Here is a 15867-nt window from a genome sequence, read left to right as displayed (position 1 = left end):
CACAAAGAGAATAAGTGTAAAGAGAAGATGAGAAGTTCAGAGACTGTCCTGTCGACTGCTCCAGGGTTTAGAGACAGTGAAGACAAGAAAGAAGCATCCAGAAAAGGAGAAAGAAGAAGAAGAAAAAGGAGGAGGAGGAGGAGGAGGAGGAGGAGGAGGAGGAGGAGGAGGAGGGGGAGGAGGAGGAGGAGAAAAGTTTCATGTGCTGGAAGCTAATTTTCAAGGAGGATGGTTCAACCATTTAATGGTTCAACCATTAAATGAAGCTTGAGAATTAACTCTTTGCTTTAGGAACAAAGGACTCCATGATCCTGCCAAAAAACAGTGTGTAGGGTGTTAGGAACAAAAGCCTGATAAAGAAAGGATAGCAAAAGAATATTTGGAGGGAATGAGTATAGACAATGCTTATGAGGAATTTGTGTGTAAAAGGGAATGAGTTTTGAGGCAGACCCTGGGTAGGAAAGTAAAGAGAGCAATTTTATGTTTTATTGTTTAAAAATTTTTTGATGTTTATTTCTTTTTGAGAGAGAGAGAGAGCCAATGCAAGTGGGGGAGGGACAGAGAGAGAGGGGACAGAGTATCCAAAATGGACTCCACGCTGACAGCAGAGAGCCCGATGTGGGGCTTCCACTCAGGTATTGTGAGATCATGACCTGAGCCTAGGTCAGATGCTTAACTGCCTGAGCCACCCAGATGTCCCTATGTTTTGTTGTGTTATAAAGATAGGAGAAGTGACCAAATTATTTTTTTCTAAGAATAGAATTTAGTGATTCATCACTTACATATAACACCTAGTGCTCATCCCAACAGGTGTCCTCCTTAATGCTCCTCACCCTTTTAGCCCCTCTCCCCACCCAATCACCCAATACTCTGCCAGTAACCCTCAGTTGGTTCTCTGTATTTAACAGTCTCTTATGGTTTTTCTCTGTGTCTGTCTTTATATTATTTTTGCTTCCCTTCCCTTATGTTTATCTGTTTTGTTTCTTAAATTCCACATATGAGTGAAATCATGATATTTGTCTTTCTCTGATGGACTTATTTCGCTTAGCATAATAATCTCTAGTTCCATCAACATTGTTGCAAATGGCAAGGTTTCATTCTTTTTGACTGCCAAGTAATACTCGTGTGTGTGTGTGTGTGTGTGTGTGTGTGTGTGTGTGTACCACATCTTCTTTATTCATTCATCAGTCGATGAACATTTGGGCTCTGTCTATACTTTGGGCTGTTGTTGATAGCACTACTATAAAGATTGGAGTGCATGTGTCCCTTTGAAACAGCACTCCTTTATCCTTTGGGTAAACACCTAGTAGTGCAATTGCTGGGGCGGAGGGTAGTTCTATTTTTAATTTTTTGAGGAAGTTCCATACTGTTTTCCAGAGTGGTTGCACCAGTTTGCATTCCCACCAGTGGTGCAAAAGGGTTCCTCTTTCTCCGCATCCTTGCCAACATTTGTTGTTGCCTGAATTGTTAATTTTAGCCATTCTGACAGGCGTGAGGTGGTATCTCATTGTGGTTTTAATTTGTATTTCCCTGATGATAAGTGATGTTGAGCATCTTTTCATGTGTCTGTGAGCCATCTGAATGTCTTCTTTCAAAAAGTGTCTGATCATGTATTTTGCCCATTTCTTCACTGGATTATTTGAGTTTGGTAAGTTCTTTATAGATTTTGGATACTAACCCTTTATCAGATAAGGTCATTTGCAGATATCTTCTCTCATTCCTTAAGCACTACCTTTTAGTTTTGCTGATTGTTTCCTTCATGGTGCAGAAGCTTTTTATCTTGATGAAGTCCCAATAGTTCATTTTTGCTTTGGTTTCCCTTGACTCTGGACACATGTCAAGTAAGAAGTTGCTGTGGTGGAGGTCAAAGAGGTTGGTACCCGTTTTCTCCTCTAGGATTTTGTTTTTATGTTTATTTTTGAGAGAGAAAGAGAGAGAGAGAGAATATGTGAGCTGGGAAGGGGCTGAGAGAGAAGGAGACACAGAATCTGAATCAGGCTGCAGGCTCTGAGTTGTCAGTACAGAGCCTGATGTGGGGCTTGAACTCACAAACCATGAGATCATGACCTGAGCTGAAGTCAGACACTGAACTGACTAAGCCACCCAGGCATCCCTCTCCTCTAGGATTTTGATGCCTTCCTGTCTTACATTTAGGTCTGTCATCCATTTTGAGTTTATTTTTGTGTATGGTATAAGAAAGTGGTCCAGGTTCGTTCTTCTGCATGTTGCTGTCCAGTTTTCCCAACACCATTTGCTGAAGAGACTGTCTTTTTTCATTGGATATTCTTTCCTACTTTGTCAAAGATTAGTTGGCCATACGTTTGTGAGTCCATTTCTGGGTTCTGTATTCTGTTCCATTGATCTGAGTGTCTGTTCTTGTGCCAGTACCATACTGGCTTGATGATTACAGCTTTGTAATACATCTTGAAGTCCAGCATTATGATGCCTCCAGCCTTAGGTTTCTTTTTCGGGATTGTTTTGGCTATTCAGAGAAGTAACCAGATTTTTAAATAATGATGGGGAAGAACCAACCAAAAAGGAAGCATTAATAATGCAAGAGAGAGTGACCTTGAGGTGAGATGGAGTCTAGTACATATGTGAAAGAATTGGCCTTTGACAAGAGCATGGAAAGTTCATCAGTTGTAATAGCAAGAAAGTAGAGTATACAGCCATAGATACAGATAGGCACATAGATGTGATGGTGAGAATTTGTGTAAATTCCCTTTTGATTCCTCCAGATGAAGCACAGAATGGTTAAATAACTTCCTAAGTACAAACAGCAGCTGCAACCAAGATTTTAAAACAAAATATCTGTCCCTAAATCTTTACTCTCCATACTATATTGCCTACCTCATTGCATACTATGCATACTATTGCATACTATATTGCCTACCTCATTAATAACCTGGCTAATTCTTACTTACTCTGAGTTTTAGAGCACACATTGACTCCTTTGGAACTCCTTTCTGACCCCACCTCTCACCTCCTAGTGCTATGTGGCATGCTCTTTTTTTTTTCCCCCATCTCACTTTATGGCTTCCTAAACATTAAACTTAAACCACTGTAGATTTTTCCATGTTACCTTATCTACCTCCTCTCCCCAGACTAAAAGACACTTTAGGTTACAGTTCTTACTGTGTTCATCATTGTAGTCTTAGGGCCTTGCTCAACACTTAACATAAAATAAGTGCAAGCTCAATCAATATCTGTTGAATGAATGAATTTTAAATTGAAAGTACATAAGGAAGAGATATTGGGGAGTTCTGCTGACTTGCTATAAATAGTCCATTTTGAAAAGAAACACACACAACAGCACGCCAGAGCAATTAGTTCCAAACGTATGGAGCACTTAGACAAAGTTTTAGTTATGGGAGATAGTATAGTGCTAGCTGTCCAACAGTCTTACAGTCTCAGGGAAGCTTTTGAGTTTCATCCATGGCTTAATGGATAGTTCTTACATAGAGCCTCTAAAAATCTCTATCCCCATAATTCAGATGACATTTTAGCTTCTAGTTTTGTTTCTTTTGTGTGTGTGGTTGTTTTTGGTAGCTTTAAGCTTGTTTGATATTGACAGTAATAAACATTGATGAGGACCCTAAAATACATGCCAAGTAGTGGGAAGAGACAGAAAGGCCCTGATCCAGCATTTCTTTCTGGTAGAAAGTTAAACTTTACTTATCAGACATATTTCTTAAAATATAAGAATAAAATCTCATAATAAGGTTAGGTAAAAATTACCTTTTAGATACATTAGACTAAACCTGTCTAATTAACACAATTAATAATGAACATCTCGGTATGTGATATGCACTTGTATTGCTTTAGTATTATTAATAAGTGTTTAGCATGCTTTCTTAGTTACAGGAATTCCCCACCAAACATTTTCAAAGTGAGCTTCATAAAATAATGGCCAGGACATAATATTATCTTATCCCAGCATCAGAAGACCTAGGTCCTTAATCATTTGGGGCAAATCATATTACCTCTGTGTTTTTCATCTGTAAAATTAAAAGGCTCTATATGTGGGGCGCCTGGGTGGCTTGGTCGGTTAAGCGTCTGACTTCAGCTCAGGTCATGATCTCACAGTCCGTGAGTTTGAGCCCCGCATCAGGCTCTGTGCTGACAGCTCAGAGCCTGGAGCCTGTTTCAGATTCTGTGTCTCCCTCTCTCTCTGCCCCTCCCCTGTTCATGCTCTGTCTCTGTCTCTCTCTGTCTCAAAAATAAATAAACGTTAAAAAAAAAATTTTTTTTAAATAATAAAATAAAATAAAAAAATAAAAGGCTCTATATGTGTCTGGTGTTCTATGATTATATGACTCTAGAAGTGTTTCTAATCAACTTATGCCCCAGCCCAGCATCTGGACCTACTGTTGAGCCAAATTGTTTGGCTGGGAATTACTGACAGTTCTTGGTGGTCTTCATCAGGTGATAGGATAGCTATATGTATTAGTGATCCACTGCTGCATAACAAATTACCCCAAAAGTCAAAGATCTAAAATAACAAGCATTTATTATCTCACAGTTTCTGTGGATCAGGATTCTAAGCATGGCTTACATGGATCTTCTGGCTCAATGTGTCTCACAAGGCTGCACTCAGTGTGTTGGCCTGGGCTGCAGTCATCTCAAGGCTCCTCTCAGGAATCATCCACTTGGAATCTCATTCACACGGTTATTGTCAGGCCCTAGAGGATCTACTTCCACACTCACTCAAATGGGTATTGCCTGGCTTCATCTTTACTGGCTGTTTGACAGAGGGCCTTATTTCCTTGATAACTGTAGCTTTATAGTTCTTGATATCAGGTAATGTTAGTGTTACAACCTAATTATTCTTTTTTTGAAGATGTTTTGGCTATCCTATGTCCTTTGCATTTTCAAATGCATTTTATTTTATTTTATTTTTATTTTTTATTTTTTTAAATTTTTTTTTCAACGTTTTTTATTTATTTTTGGGACAGAGAGAGACAGAGCATGAACGGGGGAGGGGCAGAGAGAGAGGGAGACACAGAATTGGAAACAGGCTCCAGGCTCCGAGCCATCAGCCCAGAGCCTGACGCGGGGCTCGAACTCACGGACCGCGAGATCGTGACCTGGCTGAAGTCGGACAGTTAACCGACTGCGCCACCCAGGCGCCCCTCAAATGCATTTTAAAATGATCTTGGTAATTTTTGCAAAAATTCCTCCTAGGATGTTGGTTGGGATTGTGTTGAACCTATAGATCACTTTGCAAAGAACTTCTGACCCCTGCACATTATATTTCTCTTTATTTAATTTGGGCCTTCTTTAATTTCTAAATGATAATTTTTTAATGTCAATTTTTGATTGTTCATCATTATTATTATATAAATATGCAATTGGTATTTGTATATTGATCTTGTATTCTATGACTTTGCTAAGCTCAGTTATTAGTTATAATAGCTTTTTTGTAAATTTAATCAGATTTTATACCTAGAAGATCATGTTGTCTATGATTAAAGACATTTTTTCTTTCTTTACAACCTGGATGCCTTTCATTTTTTGAATCTTATCTGCTTGCACTGACTAGGATTTCCAGTATACTGTTGATTAGAAGGAATGAGAATGGACATTCTTGCCTTGTTCCTGATATAGTATTCTTTTTATACATTGTTGATTGGTTTATCTAAACTTCTGTTTAATGTTTTCATATCAGGGTTCTTGAGGGATATTGGTTAGTAATTTTTTTTTTCTTGTAACATCATTGCTTGATTTTGGTGTCAGGATAATGCTGGTCTCATGAAATTAGTTTGGATATATTCCTTCTTCAATATCCTGCAAAACTTTATGTAAAGTTAAAATTATTTTAAAAATTTTTTAAGGTTTATTTTTGAGAGAGAGAGAGAGAGTGCACATGTAAGTGGGGGAGGGGAAGAAAGAGAGAGATACAGAATCTGAAGCAGGCTTCAGTCTCTGAGCTGTCAGCACAGGGCCTGATGCAGGACTCAGACCCATGAACTGTGAGATCATGACCTGAGCCAAAGTCGGACCCTTAAGTGACTAAGCCACCCAGGTGCCCCAAGTTAAAATTATTTTTAAAAATATTTGATAGACTTTGCTATTGAAGCCATCGGGGCCTGAACTTTTCAACTACAAATTAAATTTATTATATTCAGGATAGTCAGGGTGTCTGTATCTTCTTGAATGACCTTTGGTAGCTTGTTTCTTTTAAAGGGTCTGTCCATTTCATCTAAGTTTCCAAATGTTTTGCATAAAACTGACCATAATATGTCCTTATCATCCTTTTAATATCTTTACAATCTATAGTGATGTCACATCTGTCATTCCTAGTTGTTATGGCTGAATTGTGTCCCTCTAAATTCTATGTTGAAGCCTTAACCCCAGCACCTCAGACTGTATTTGAAGACTGCATTTGGAGATAGGGTCTTCAAAGAGGTAGTTAAGTTAAAGTAAGGCTATTAGGATGGGTCTTAATCCAATATGACTGGCATCCTTATAAGAAGAGGGGATTAGGACACATATATATACAGAGGGAATAACATGTGAAGACACAGGGAAAATAACAGCCATCTGTAAGCTGAGGGGAGAAACCTTAGAAGAAACTGACCTTGCTAACACCTTGATCTTAGACTTCTACCTTCCAGAATTGTGAAAAAATAAAAATAAATTCCTATTGTTTAATTGCCACTGAATCTTTGGCACTTTACTTTGCTCTTGCAGCCCTGAAACTAAACAGCAAAATAATATATTAGTATTGAGTATGTTTATGACTGAATTTTATTTCCTACTGTGGGTTATCAACTGTATCTCTGTTTTGTTACTTGCATGTCTGCTTTTGGTTTTGTAGACCGTATCTTGACCATATCTATCTTTATATGATGTTTGCACTTCATATAGAGTATAAGAACCTTACAAAGGTGTACTGCCATTTCTCCCTTCTAAGATTTCTGTTTTTGTCATATATTTTAGTTCTACATGTTAGAAACTGCACACTACATCATTATTTCTATTTAAATAGTGAACTAGCATTTAGATAGATTTAATCAATAAGAAAAATATGACATATTTAATTCATATTTTTACCATTTCTAATGCTCTTTATTCCTTTTTTGTAGGTCCCGATTTCTATCTGCAATCATTTTCCTTTAGCATCTATGCCTTCCTTTAACATTTCTTTGTATGTAAGTCTACTGGCATTAAATTCTCTCAGCTTTCATATGTCTGAAATATATTTTTAAAGGTATTTCTCTGGTGGGGCACCTGGCTGACTCAGTTGGTGGAGTATGTGACTCTTGATCTTGGGGTCGTGAGTTCGAGCCCCATGTTGGGTGTAGAGATTACTTAAAAAATAAAATATTAAAAAAAAGATATTTCTCTGGTTCTAATGTTCTAGGTTGATAGGGTTTTTTTTTTCTTTTCAGTAGTGTAAAGCTACTTTACATGCTTTTTTTGTCAAGAAATCTGTTGTCCTGCTTTTCTTTATCCCTTTGTATGTAACATCTATTTTTTTTCTTCTGGTTGTTTCCAAGTTACTCTTTTTTAAACTGGTTTTCAGCCATTTGATTATGATGTGCCATCATATAGTCTCTTTTGTGCTTGAAGTTTCATGAGCTTCTTAGCCTTATGGATTTATAGTTTCCTTTAAATTTAGAAAAATTTCGGCAATTATTTCTTCAAATACTTTTCTTTGAGTCTCTTTCCATCCTTCCTTTTGGGAACTCCACTTACAATATTAGGCTATTTGAAGTTGTCTCACAGTTCACAAATGCTCTGTTCATTTGCGGAGGCTTTTACTCTTTGAGTTTTATTTTGTATGGTTTCTCTTATTGTATCTTCAAGTTCACTGATCTTTTCTTTTACAGTGTCAAATTCCTACCAATCCATCCAGAGTATTCCTCGTTTCAGGCATTGTAGTTTTCGTCTGAACAAGTTTGATAAGGGTCTGTTTTATATCCTCCATGTTTCTACTTAACCTCTTCAATCTGTCCTCTCTCTTTTTGAACATATGGAGTACAGTTATAACTGTTTTAATGTTCTTGTCTGCTAATTCTACCATCTGTGTCTGTTTTTAGTTGGTTAGTTGGTTTTTTTTTTTTTCTCTCTTCATTATGGGAAGTATTTTTCTGCTTCTTTGTTTGCTTTGCAATTTCTGATTGGATGTCAGGCATTTTAAATTTTTGCCTAGTGGAATACTAGATATTTTTATATTCCTATCTATATTATTGAGCTTTGTTCTGAGACACAGTTAAGTTACTTGGAAACAGTTTGATCCTTTCAGGGATAATCTTTCAAGATTTGTTAGGTAGGACTGGAACAGAATTTAATCTAGAACTATAATTCTGTATTGTTGATGGAAGTTGTTGCTGAGCACTCTCCTCTGCCCTGTCAATCATGAGGTTTTCCACTCTGAGTGCTGGAAATTAACATTACTCTTGCTCCTGTGTAAAATATGAATACTGTTTCTTCTGATCTTTTCAGGTGGTTCTTTTCCTGGTCTTAGGAGTTTCTCACTCACCTGAACTCATTAGTGCTCTGCTGAATACTTGACAGCAGCCCCCCTACCAGTCTCCAGAGTTTGCTTTCTTTGAAGCTGTCTCCTGTCTGATAGTCTATCCTGTGAATTTTAGTCACTTTGGTCTCCCTAGACTCCCAGCTCCATTTCCATAACATAAGTAGTATTGTGGATTTTAGCAGGATCCCCTCCCCATGCAACAGCCTGGAAACTCTCAAAGGAGTAAGTGAGGCAATTGTAAGGGTAACCTTTGTTTGTTTGTTTGTTTGTTTGTTTTTTAACATTCTGAAGAGATCACTGTATTTCATTACTTGATGTCCACTGTTTTGAAAATTGTTGTTTCATGTAATTTGTTTCTCTTGCTCCATCTTGGCTAGAAGCAGAAGGCTGCTTTCTTTCAATTCGCTTAATGCATTTGAAATCCATTTATATATTTGCACGAATCAGCAGTTTATTCCTTATTATTGCTGAGTAGAATTTTATCATATTCATATACCAACTTACCCATTCACCAGCTGCAGGACATTTGGGTTGTTTACACTTTATAGCAATTATAAATGGAACCACTATATAAATTAATATTCCTATTTAGGTATAAATATTTGAACATGAATTTTCATTTCATTCAGGTAACTACCTTGAGGTGGCATTTCTAAGTCATGTGGTAAGAATAAATTCAACTTAAACTGCTAAACTGGTTTTTAACGTCTATACCATTTAGCTTTCCCATTAATACTACATGGAAAGCTACAGAGGCTCCTCATCTTCCCTAGCCTTTAGTGTTGTCAGTGTTACTAGATTTGTGTTGTAGTGTCTCACTGTGGTTTCAATTTTTATTTCTCTAGTGACTGGTCATGCTGATCATCTTTCATGATATTTGCCATCTGTATATCTTGCTTGCTATAGCGTATGTTCATATCTTTTTGCCGACAAATTTTTTATTTGGTTGGGTTTTTTTTCTAATTGTTTACCTTGGAGGGTTCCTTACATATGCTCAATACAATTCCGCATATATGTGATTTGCAAATATTTTTTCCCAGTCTGTGACTTGTTTTTCAATTCTTTTGACAGTGCCCCTTAGAGAGCACACATTCATAATTGTAATGAAGTCCAATTCATCATTTTTTTTCTTTTATGTATCATCATTTTGGTGTTACAAGAAAATTTTGCTTAACCCAAGGTCATGAATATTTTCTCCTGTGGTTTCTCCTAAAATTTTATGGTTTGGGGCTTTATATCTAGATCAGTGATCATTTTGAATCTATTTTTTGTGAATGGTATAAATACAATTTCATTTATATGGATATCCACTTTTTTCCAGTATTATTTTTTATCGTGTTAAAATGCACATGGCATAAAATATACCATCTTACCCATTTTTAAGTGTACAGTTCAATGATATTAAATACATTGACCTTATTGTGTAGCCACTACTAACATCTATCTTCATATCGCTTTTCGTCTCATAAAACCAACTCTATACCATTAAACAATAATTCTCCCATTCTTCCTTAACCTTACCCAGCCCCTGGCAACCATCATTATACTCTGACTTTATGATTTTGATTACTCTCCCAGAACTATTTTTGAAATGACCATCCTTTTCTCACTGTTTTTGCACCTATGTCAAAAATAGGTTTCTATATAGGTGTGGTCTATTTCTGTCTTCTCTATTCTGTCCATGGATCTGTGTCTGTCCGTTTCTCAATGCCACACTGACTTGATTACTGAGACTTTGTAGTAAGTCTTGAAATAGGTAAGTTGAATTCTCCAACCTCTTTTTCAAAATTGTTTTGGATACATTGTTTTGGATACCTTGGACCCTTTTGTGAGTATATATGACTTTTAGTATCAACTTATCAATTGTTACCCAAAAATCCTTCCAGAATTTTGACTGGGAATGCATTGAATTTATAGATCAGTTTGGAGAGGATTGAGCCTTCTATGAACACAGCATATTCTCTCCTTAGGTCTTCCTTCATTGTTTCATCTGTAGTTTTTAGCTTATAGATCTTGCACGTATTTTATTAAAATAAAACCTAAGTGCTCCTTTTTTAATACTAGAAAGCTTAGCATTTATTCATTAAAGCACACAGGAAATCAACTCAATTCAAATAAAATGATATTGTACTAGGATTCCAGCTTACTCTTTGGCTATGTGTTTATGGGAATAGCAAGATCTGGATACAAAGCACAGACAGACACTGCCATCAGACACAGATGAAAGCTACACACATTATAGCAGCTGTTCCTAAATGTTAATTTTTAGGGGCTATTGCTAATTGTTTTTTATTTCAACTTCACATTATTCATTGATAATACATAGAAATACAATTGATTTTTGTATATCAACTATGTATGTACTTTACCCAACTTTGCTAGACTCATTTATTTTAGTTTATATTTGGGGGATCGTCTACATAAACAATTTGTATTCTTTCTATTTACTCTATTCTAATGTATTTTTTTTCTTGCCTTCCTTTCCTGACAAGGACCTCCATGACATTGATGATTAGAAATACTGAAAGTGGGAACGCCTGGGTGGTTCAGTTAAGCATCCAACTCTTGGTGTCAGCTCAAGTCATGATCTCATGATTCATGAGTTTGAGCCCCACATCTGGCTCTGTGCTGACAGTGTAGAGCCTGCTTGGGATTCTCTCTCACGCTCTCTCTGTCCCTCCCCTGCTTGCTCTCTATTTCTCTGTCTCCAAATAAATAAATAAACATTTCAAAACGTAAGTAAAAAAATAGTGAAAGTGAACAGTCTTGCCTTTTTCTTAATCTTAGAGGGAAAGCATTCAGTTTCTCGCTATTAAATTTAATGTTAGCCAGAAATTTTTATGTAGATGCTTTCCATCAGATCAAGAAAACTCTCTTTTCTTCCTAGATTGCTGAAAGTTTTTATTATGAATGATGTTGGATTTTCTCTTTTTTTTCTGCATTTATTGGCTTGAATTTTATCATTATTCTTCATTCTATTAATATAGTTGATTACATGGATTTTTTTTATTATCTCTCGCTTTTTTATTGTGATAAAAGATACATGACATAAAAAGTTCCATTTTTGCCATTTTTAAGCACGTAGCTCAGTGGCTTTAGGCACATTTACACTGTTGTCATTGTCAACATCATCTCCAGAACTTTTCATCTTCCTAAACTGAAGGTCTTTACCAATGACACAGTAAGTTCCCATTCCCTCCTCCCCCCTCCACCATGCCTGACAACCACCATTCTACTTTCTGTGTCTATGAATTTGACTACTCTAGGTATCTCATATAAATGGAATCATACAGTATTTGTTGTTTTGAGTCTGGCTTATTTCACTTAGTATAATCTCTTCAAGGTTTATTTATGCTTTAACATCTATCAGAATTTCATTCCTTTCTCAAGCTGAATAACATTCCATTTTCTCCATATACCAGATTTTGTTCATTTGTTCATTCATCAATGGATCTCTGGATTATTTCCACCTTTGGGCTATTGAGTAATGCTGCTGTGAACATGGCTGTACAAATACCTGTAGATTTAAACCTAATTATGTAAATAATTGTGGTAAACATCAATGGTCTAAAATCTCTATGTAAAAGGTTGAAATTGTAACAATTATGTAGAAGACAACTATGTGTATCAAACAGTGTAACCTAGTTGACAGTTATGGAACATTACCCTGAGAAATTGTAGAATTCATTTTTTTTTCATTTTATTCACCTTGATAGGTTATAAACTCTTGCCAAAAATTTTGGAGGTGGGAATACTTACTTATCTACTCATTGTGTGAGGCCAGGTTTACCCTGATACCAACTCTTGTCAGAGACAATAAAGAAAAGAATACTATAAACTAATATCCGACATAATCATAGATGCAGAAATCATTAACAAAATATTAGCAGACTGCATCCAGCAGTATATAAAAAAGGGCAATATGCCATAATGATGTGGAATTTATCCCAGTAATATAAGTTGGTTTAACATTTAAAGATCAACATCGCCCCATTTCCCCCATCTCCCACCCCTGGTAGCCACCTACATTCCACATAAAAATGAGATCATGCAGTATTTTTCTTTCCATATCTAGCTTATTTCATTTACCATGTCTTCCAGATTCATCTGATATTGTCAAAGATGGCAGGACATTCTTCTTTTAAGACTGAATAATATATTCCATTGTAAATATATATATATATATATATATATATATATATATATATATATATATATATATTTATACACACACACACACACACACACACACTCACACACACACACACATACCATTCTTCCATCAATGGACATTAAAGTTGTTTCCATATCTTGGCTATTGCCAATAATGCTGCAGAGAACATGGGAGCACAGATATCTCTTCAAAATAATGATTTCATTTCCTTTGGATATGTATCCAAAAGAGGGATTTCTGGATCATATGGTAGTTCTAGTTTTAATTTTTTGAGGTAACTCCATACTATTTTCCATACTGGCTGTATCAGTTTACATTCCCACTGAACAGTACATAGGGTTTTCTTTTCTCCACATCCTTACCAACACTTATTATCCTTTGTCTTTTTTGTTAAAACTATTTATTCATTCATTTATTCATTCATTCATTCATTCATTCATTCATTCATTTGCTTATTTATTTACTTGAGAGAGAGAGAGCAGGGGAGGGGCAGAGAGAGGGAGAGAAAGAATCCTAAGCAGGCTTCCCACTTAGCACAGAGCCGGATGTGAGGCTCAAGTCCACAGTCCTGTGACCACGACTTGAGCTGAAATCAAGAGACCCTCCACTGACCCACCCAGGCACCTCTATTCTTTGTCTTTTGATAATAGCCGTCCTAACCAGGTATGAGATGGTATCTCACTGTGCATTTCATTTGCATTTATATTCAACTTTTAACAAAGAAGAAAAATCATAATTTCATATTAGTACAGAAAAAATATTTGACAAAATTCACCATACATTCATAATTAAAAACTCTGTACACACGTGAACTGGGAAGTTCCTCAACCTAATAAAGGATATTAAGAGGAAAAAGCACTTACAAGTAACCAACCTCATATTCGATAGTAAAAGAACACTGTCCCCCCTAAAATTTGGAACAAAACAAGGGTATCCTCACTATTTTTATTTTATATTATCCTGGAAAATTCAAGTAAGTGCAATAAGGCTAGAGAAAGAAATAAAATGAATTCAGATAGGAAATGACAAAGTAAAAGCCTCTTCACAGATGACATAATTGTGCATAAAGACAACCTCAAAAAATCTATAAAATAATGAATTTAGTAAGTTTTCAAGATATAAGGGCAATATGTTAAGACCACTTATCTATCTACATTTTATTACCAAACAATTGCTAAATGAATTTTTTTATTCTGTCACTTAAAATGCCATTAAAACATGAAGTATTTAGGGATAATGTTACAAAAATATGTCTCTACAACCTGTACATTGAAAAATGTAAAATATTCCTAAGAGAAATTAAAGGAAATCTAAATAAGTGGAGAGATACACATTTTTGTGGTTCCGAAGTCAATAGTTAAAAGATTTTATTTGCCTAAATTTGATCTGTACATTTAGTGCATCCCAAGTCAAGATACTAGTAAATTTTTTTACTAGTTAACATGCTGAGGGGCGCCTGGGTGCCTCAGTCGGTTAAGCGGCCGACTTGGGCTCAGGTCATGATTTCTCGGTCCGTGAGTTCAAGCCCCACGTCGGGCTCTGTGCTGACAGCTCAGAGCCTGGAGCCTGTTTCAGATTGTGTGTCTCCCTCTCTCTGACCCTCCCTCATTCATGTTCTCTCTCTCTGTCTAAAAAATAAATAAACATTAAAAAAAAAATTAAAACAAAAAATTAACATGCTGATCCTAAATTTTGTATTAAAATGTAAAAGGATCTAGGATACCTAAAACACTTTTTTTTTCCTTTCAAATTTTTATTTAAATTCTAGTTAGTTAACATAGCATGTAATATTAGTTTCAGGTGTACAATGTAATGATTCATCACTTACATACAACACCCAGTCCTCATCACAACAAGTGTCCTCCTTAATCCTCATCACCTATGTAACCCTTCCCCCGGCCCACCTCCCCCCTCCCCGTAACCAGTTTGTTCTCTATAGTTAAGACTCTTTCTTGATTGCCTCTCTTTTTTCCCTATGTTCATTTGTTTTGTTTCTTAAATTTCCACAAATGAGTGAAATCATACAGTATTTTTATTTCTCTTATTTTTCTTAGCATAATGCTCTAGTTCCATCCATATCCTTGCAAATGGCAAGATTTCATTCTTTTTGATGGCTGAGAAATGTGTCAATTATTGATAATGCTGCTGAAAACATTGGGGTGTGTGTATTCCTTTGGGTCAATATTTTTATATCCTTTGGGTAAATACCTAGTAGTGCAATTGTTGGATCATGGGGTAGTTCCATTTTTAACTTTTTGAGGAATCTCCATACTGCCTAAAACACTTTTTAAAAAGAACAAGGTTGGAGGATTTAACTTTAAAAAGCTACATTTTTCAAGACAGTTTAATACCACTATAATGATAGATATAAAATTAATGGAATCAAACTGAGAGTCCAGAAGTGTCCCTACATTTATATGGTCATTTGAGTTTTCAATGGGAAAAGGAAATTCTTTTCAACTACTGTTAAATAGTTGGATTTCCATATGAAAAAAAATAAACTTTGATCTTTACCTCATATTAAATCTAAAACTTAAATTGAAATTGATCACAGACCTAAATGTGAAAGCTAAAGCTTTTAGAAGAAAACATTGGACTAAATCTTTCTATCATGGCATAGTCAAAGAATTATATAGGACACCACATATAAAAGAAAAAATATGATAAGTTGAACTTCATCAAAAAATTTTAAACTCTTTTTTAACAGATAACTCTGAACAAATGAAAAGATGGATGAAGAGAAAATTTGTGTTACATATGTGACATAAAACTTGTATCCAGAATATGTAAAGAACTCTCACAACCCAATAATAGGACTAGCATCAGAAGTTAAAAAGAAGATATGTAACATCATTAGTTATCAAGGAATGCAAATTAAAACCATAGTGAAGTACCACTACATACCACTGACTCACTAGAATTTAAAAGATTAACAATACAAAGTGTTAATGAGGATGTAAAGCACCTGAAATGTACATAAATGTTTGGCCAATGTGTAAATGGTACATCTGCTTTGGGAAATAGCTTATTCTTTATAAACTTAAACACACTCTTACACTATAACCTGGAAATCTGCTGGGTATTAACCCAGAGATATAAAAACGTAGTCTACCCAAACACGTACTGAAAGTTTTCATAGCCGCTTTATTCATAAAAGCCCAAATTGAAAGTTCCCCAAACACCCAACAAAAATCAGTGGATAAACACA

The 15867-nt window shown here is 35.7% G+C and overlaps 1 protein-coding gene and 1 non-coding gene across 2 annotated transcripts in view; one reads left to right on the top strand and one right to left on the bottom strand.

Moving 5' to 3' along the window:
* NDUFAF2 (NADH:ubiquinone oxidoreductase complex assembly factor 2) overlaps window positions 1–15867 on the top strand; it is a 175470-nt gene that overhangs the window by 102522 nt on the left and 57081 nt on the right. The gene's annotated exons all lie outside the window — the stretch shown is intronic.
* LOC131489941 (small nucleolar RNA SNORA23) lies at window positions 10594–10728 on the bottom strand. The gene has a single exon (XR_009250838.1). It is a non-coding gene; the product is annotated as a small nucleolar RNA SNORA23 (small nucleolar RNA).

This window comes from Neofelis nebulosa, chromosome 1 (assembly GCF_028018385.1).
Source record: "Neofelis nebulosa isolate mNeoNeb1 chromosome 1, mNeoNeb1.pri, whole genome shotgun sequence".
Classification (NCBI taxonomy): Eukaryota; Metazoa; Chordata; class Mammalia; order Carnivora; family Felidae; genus Neofelis; species Neofelis nebulosa.
This window is presented reverse-complemented; position numbering and strand designations above follow the sequence as displayed.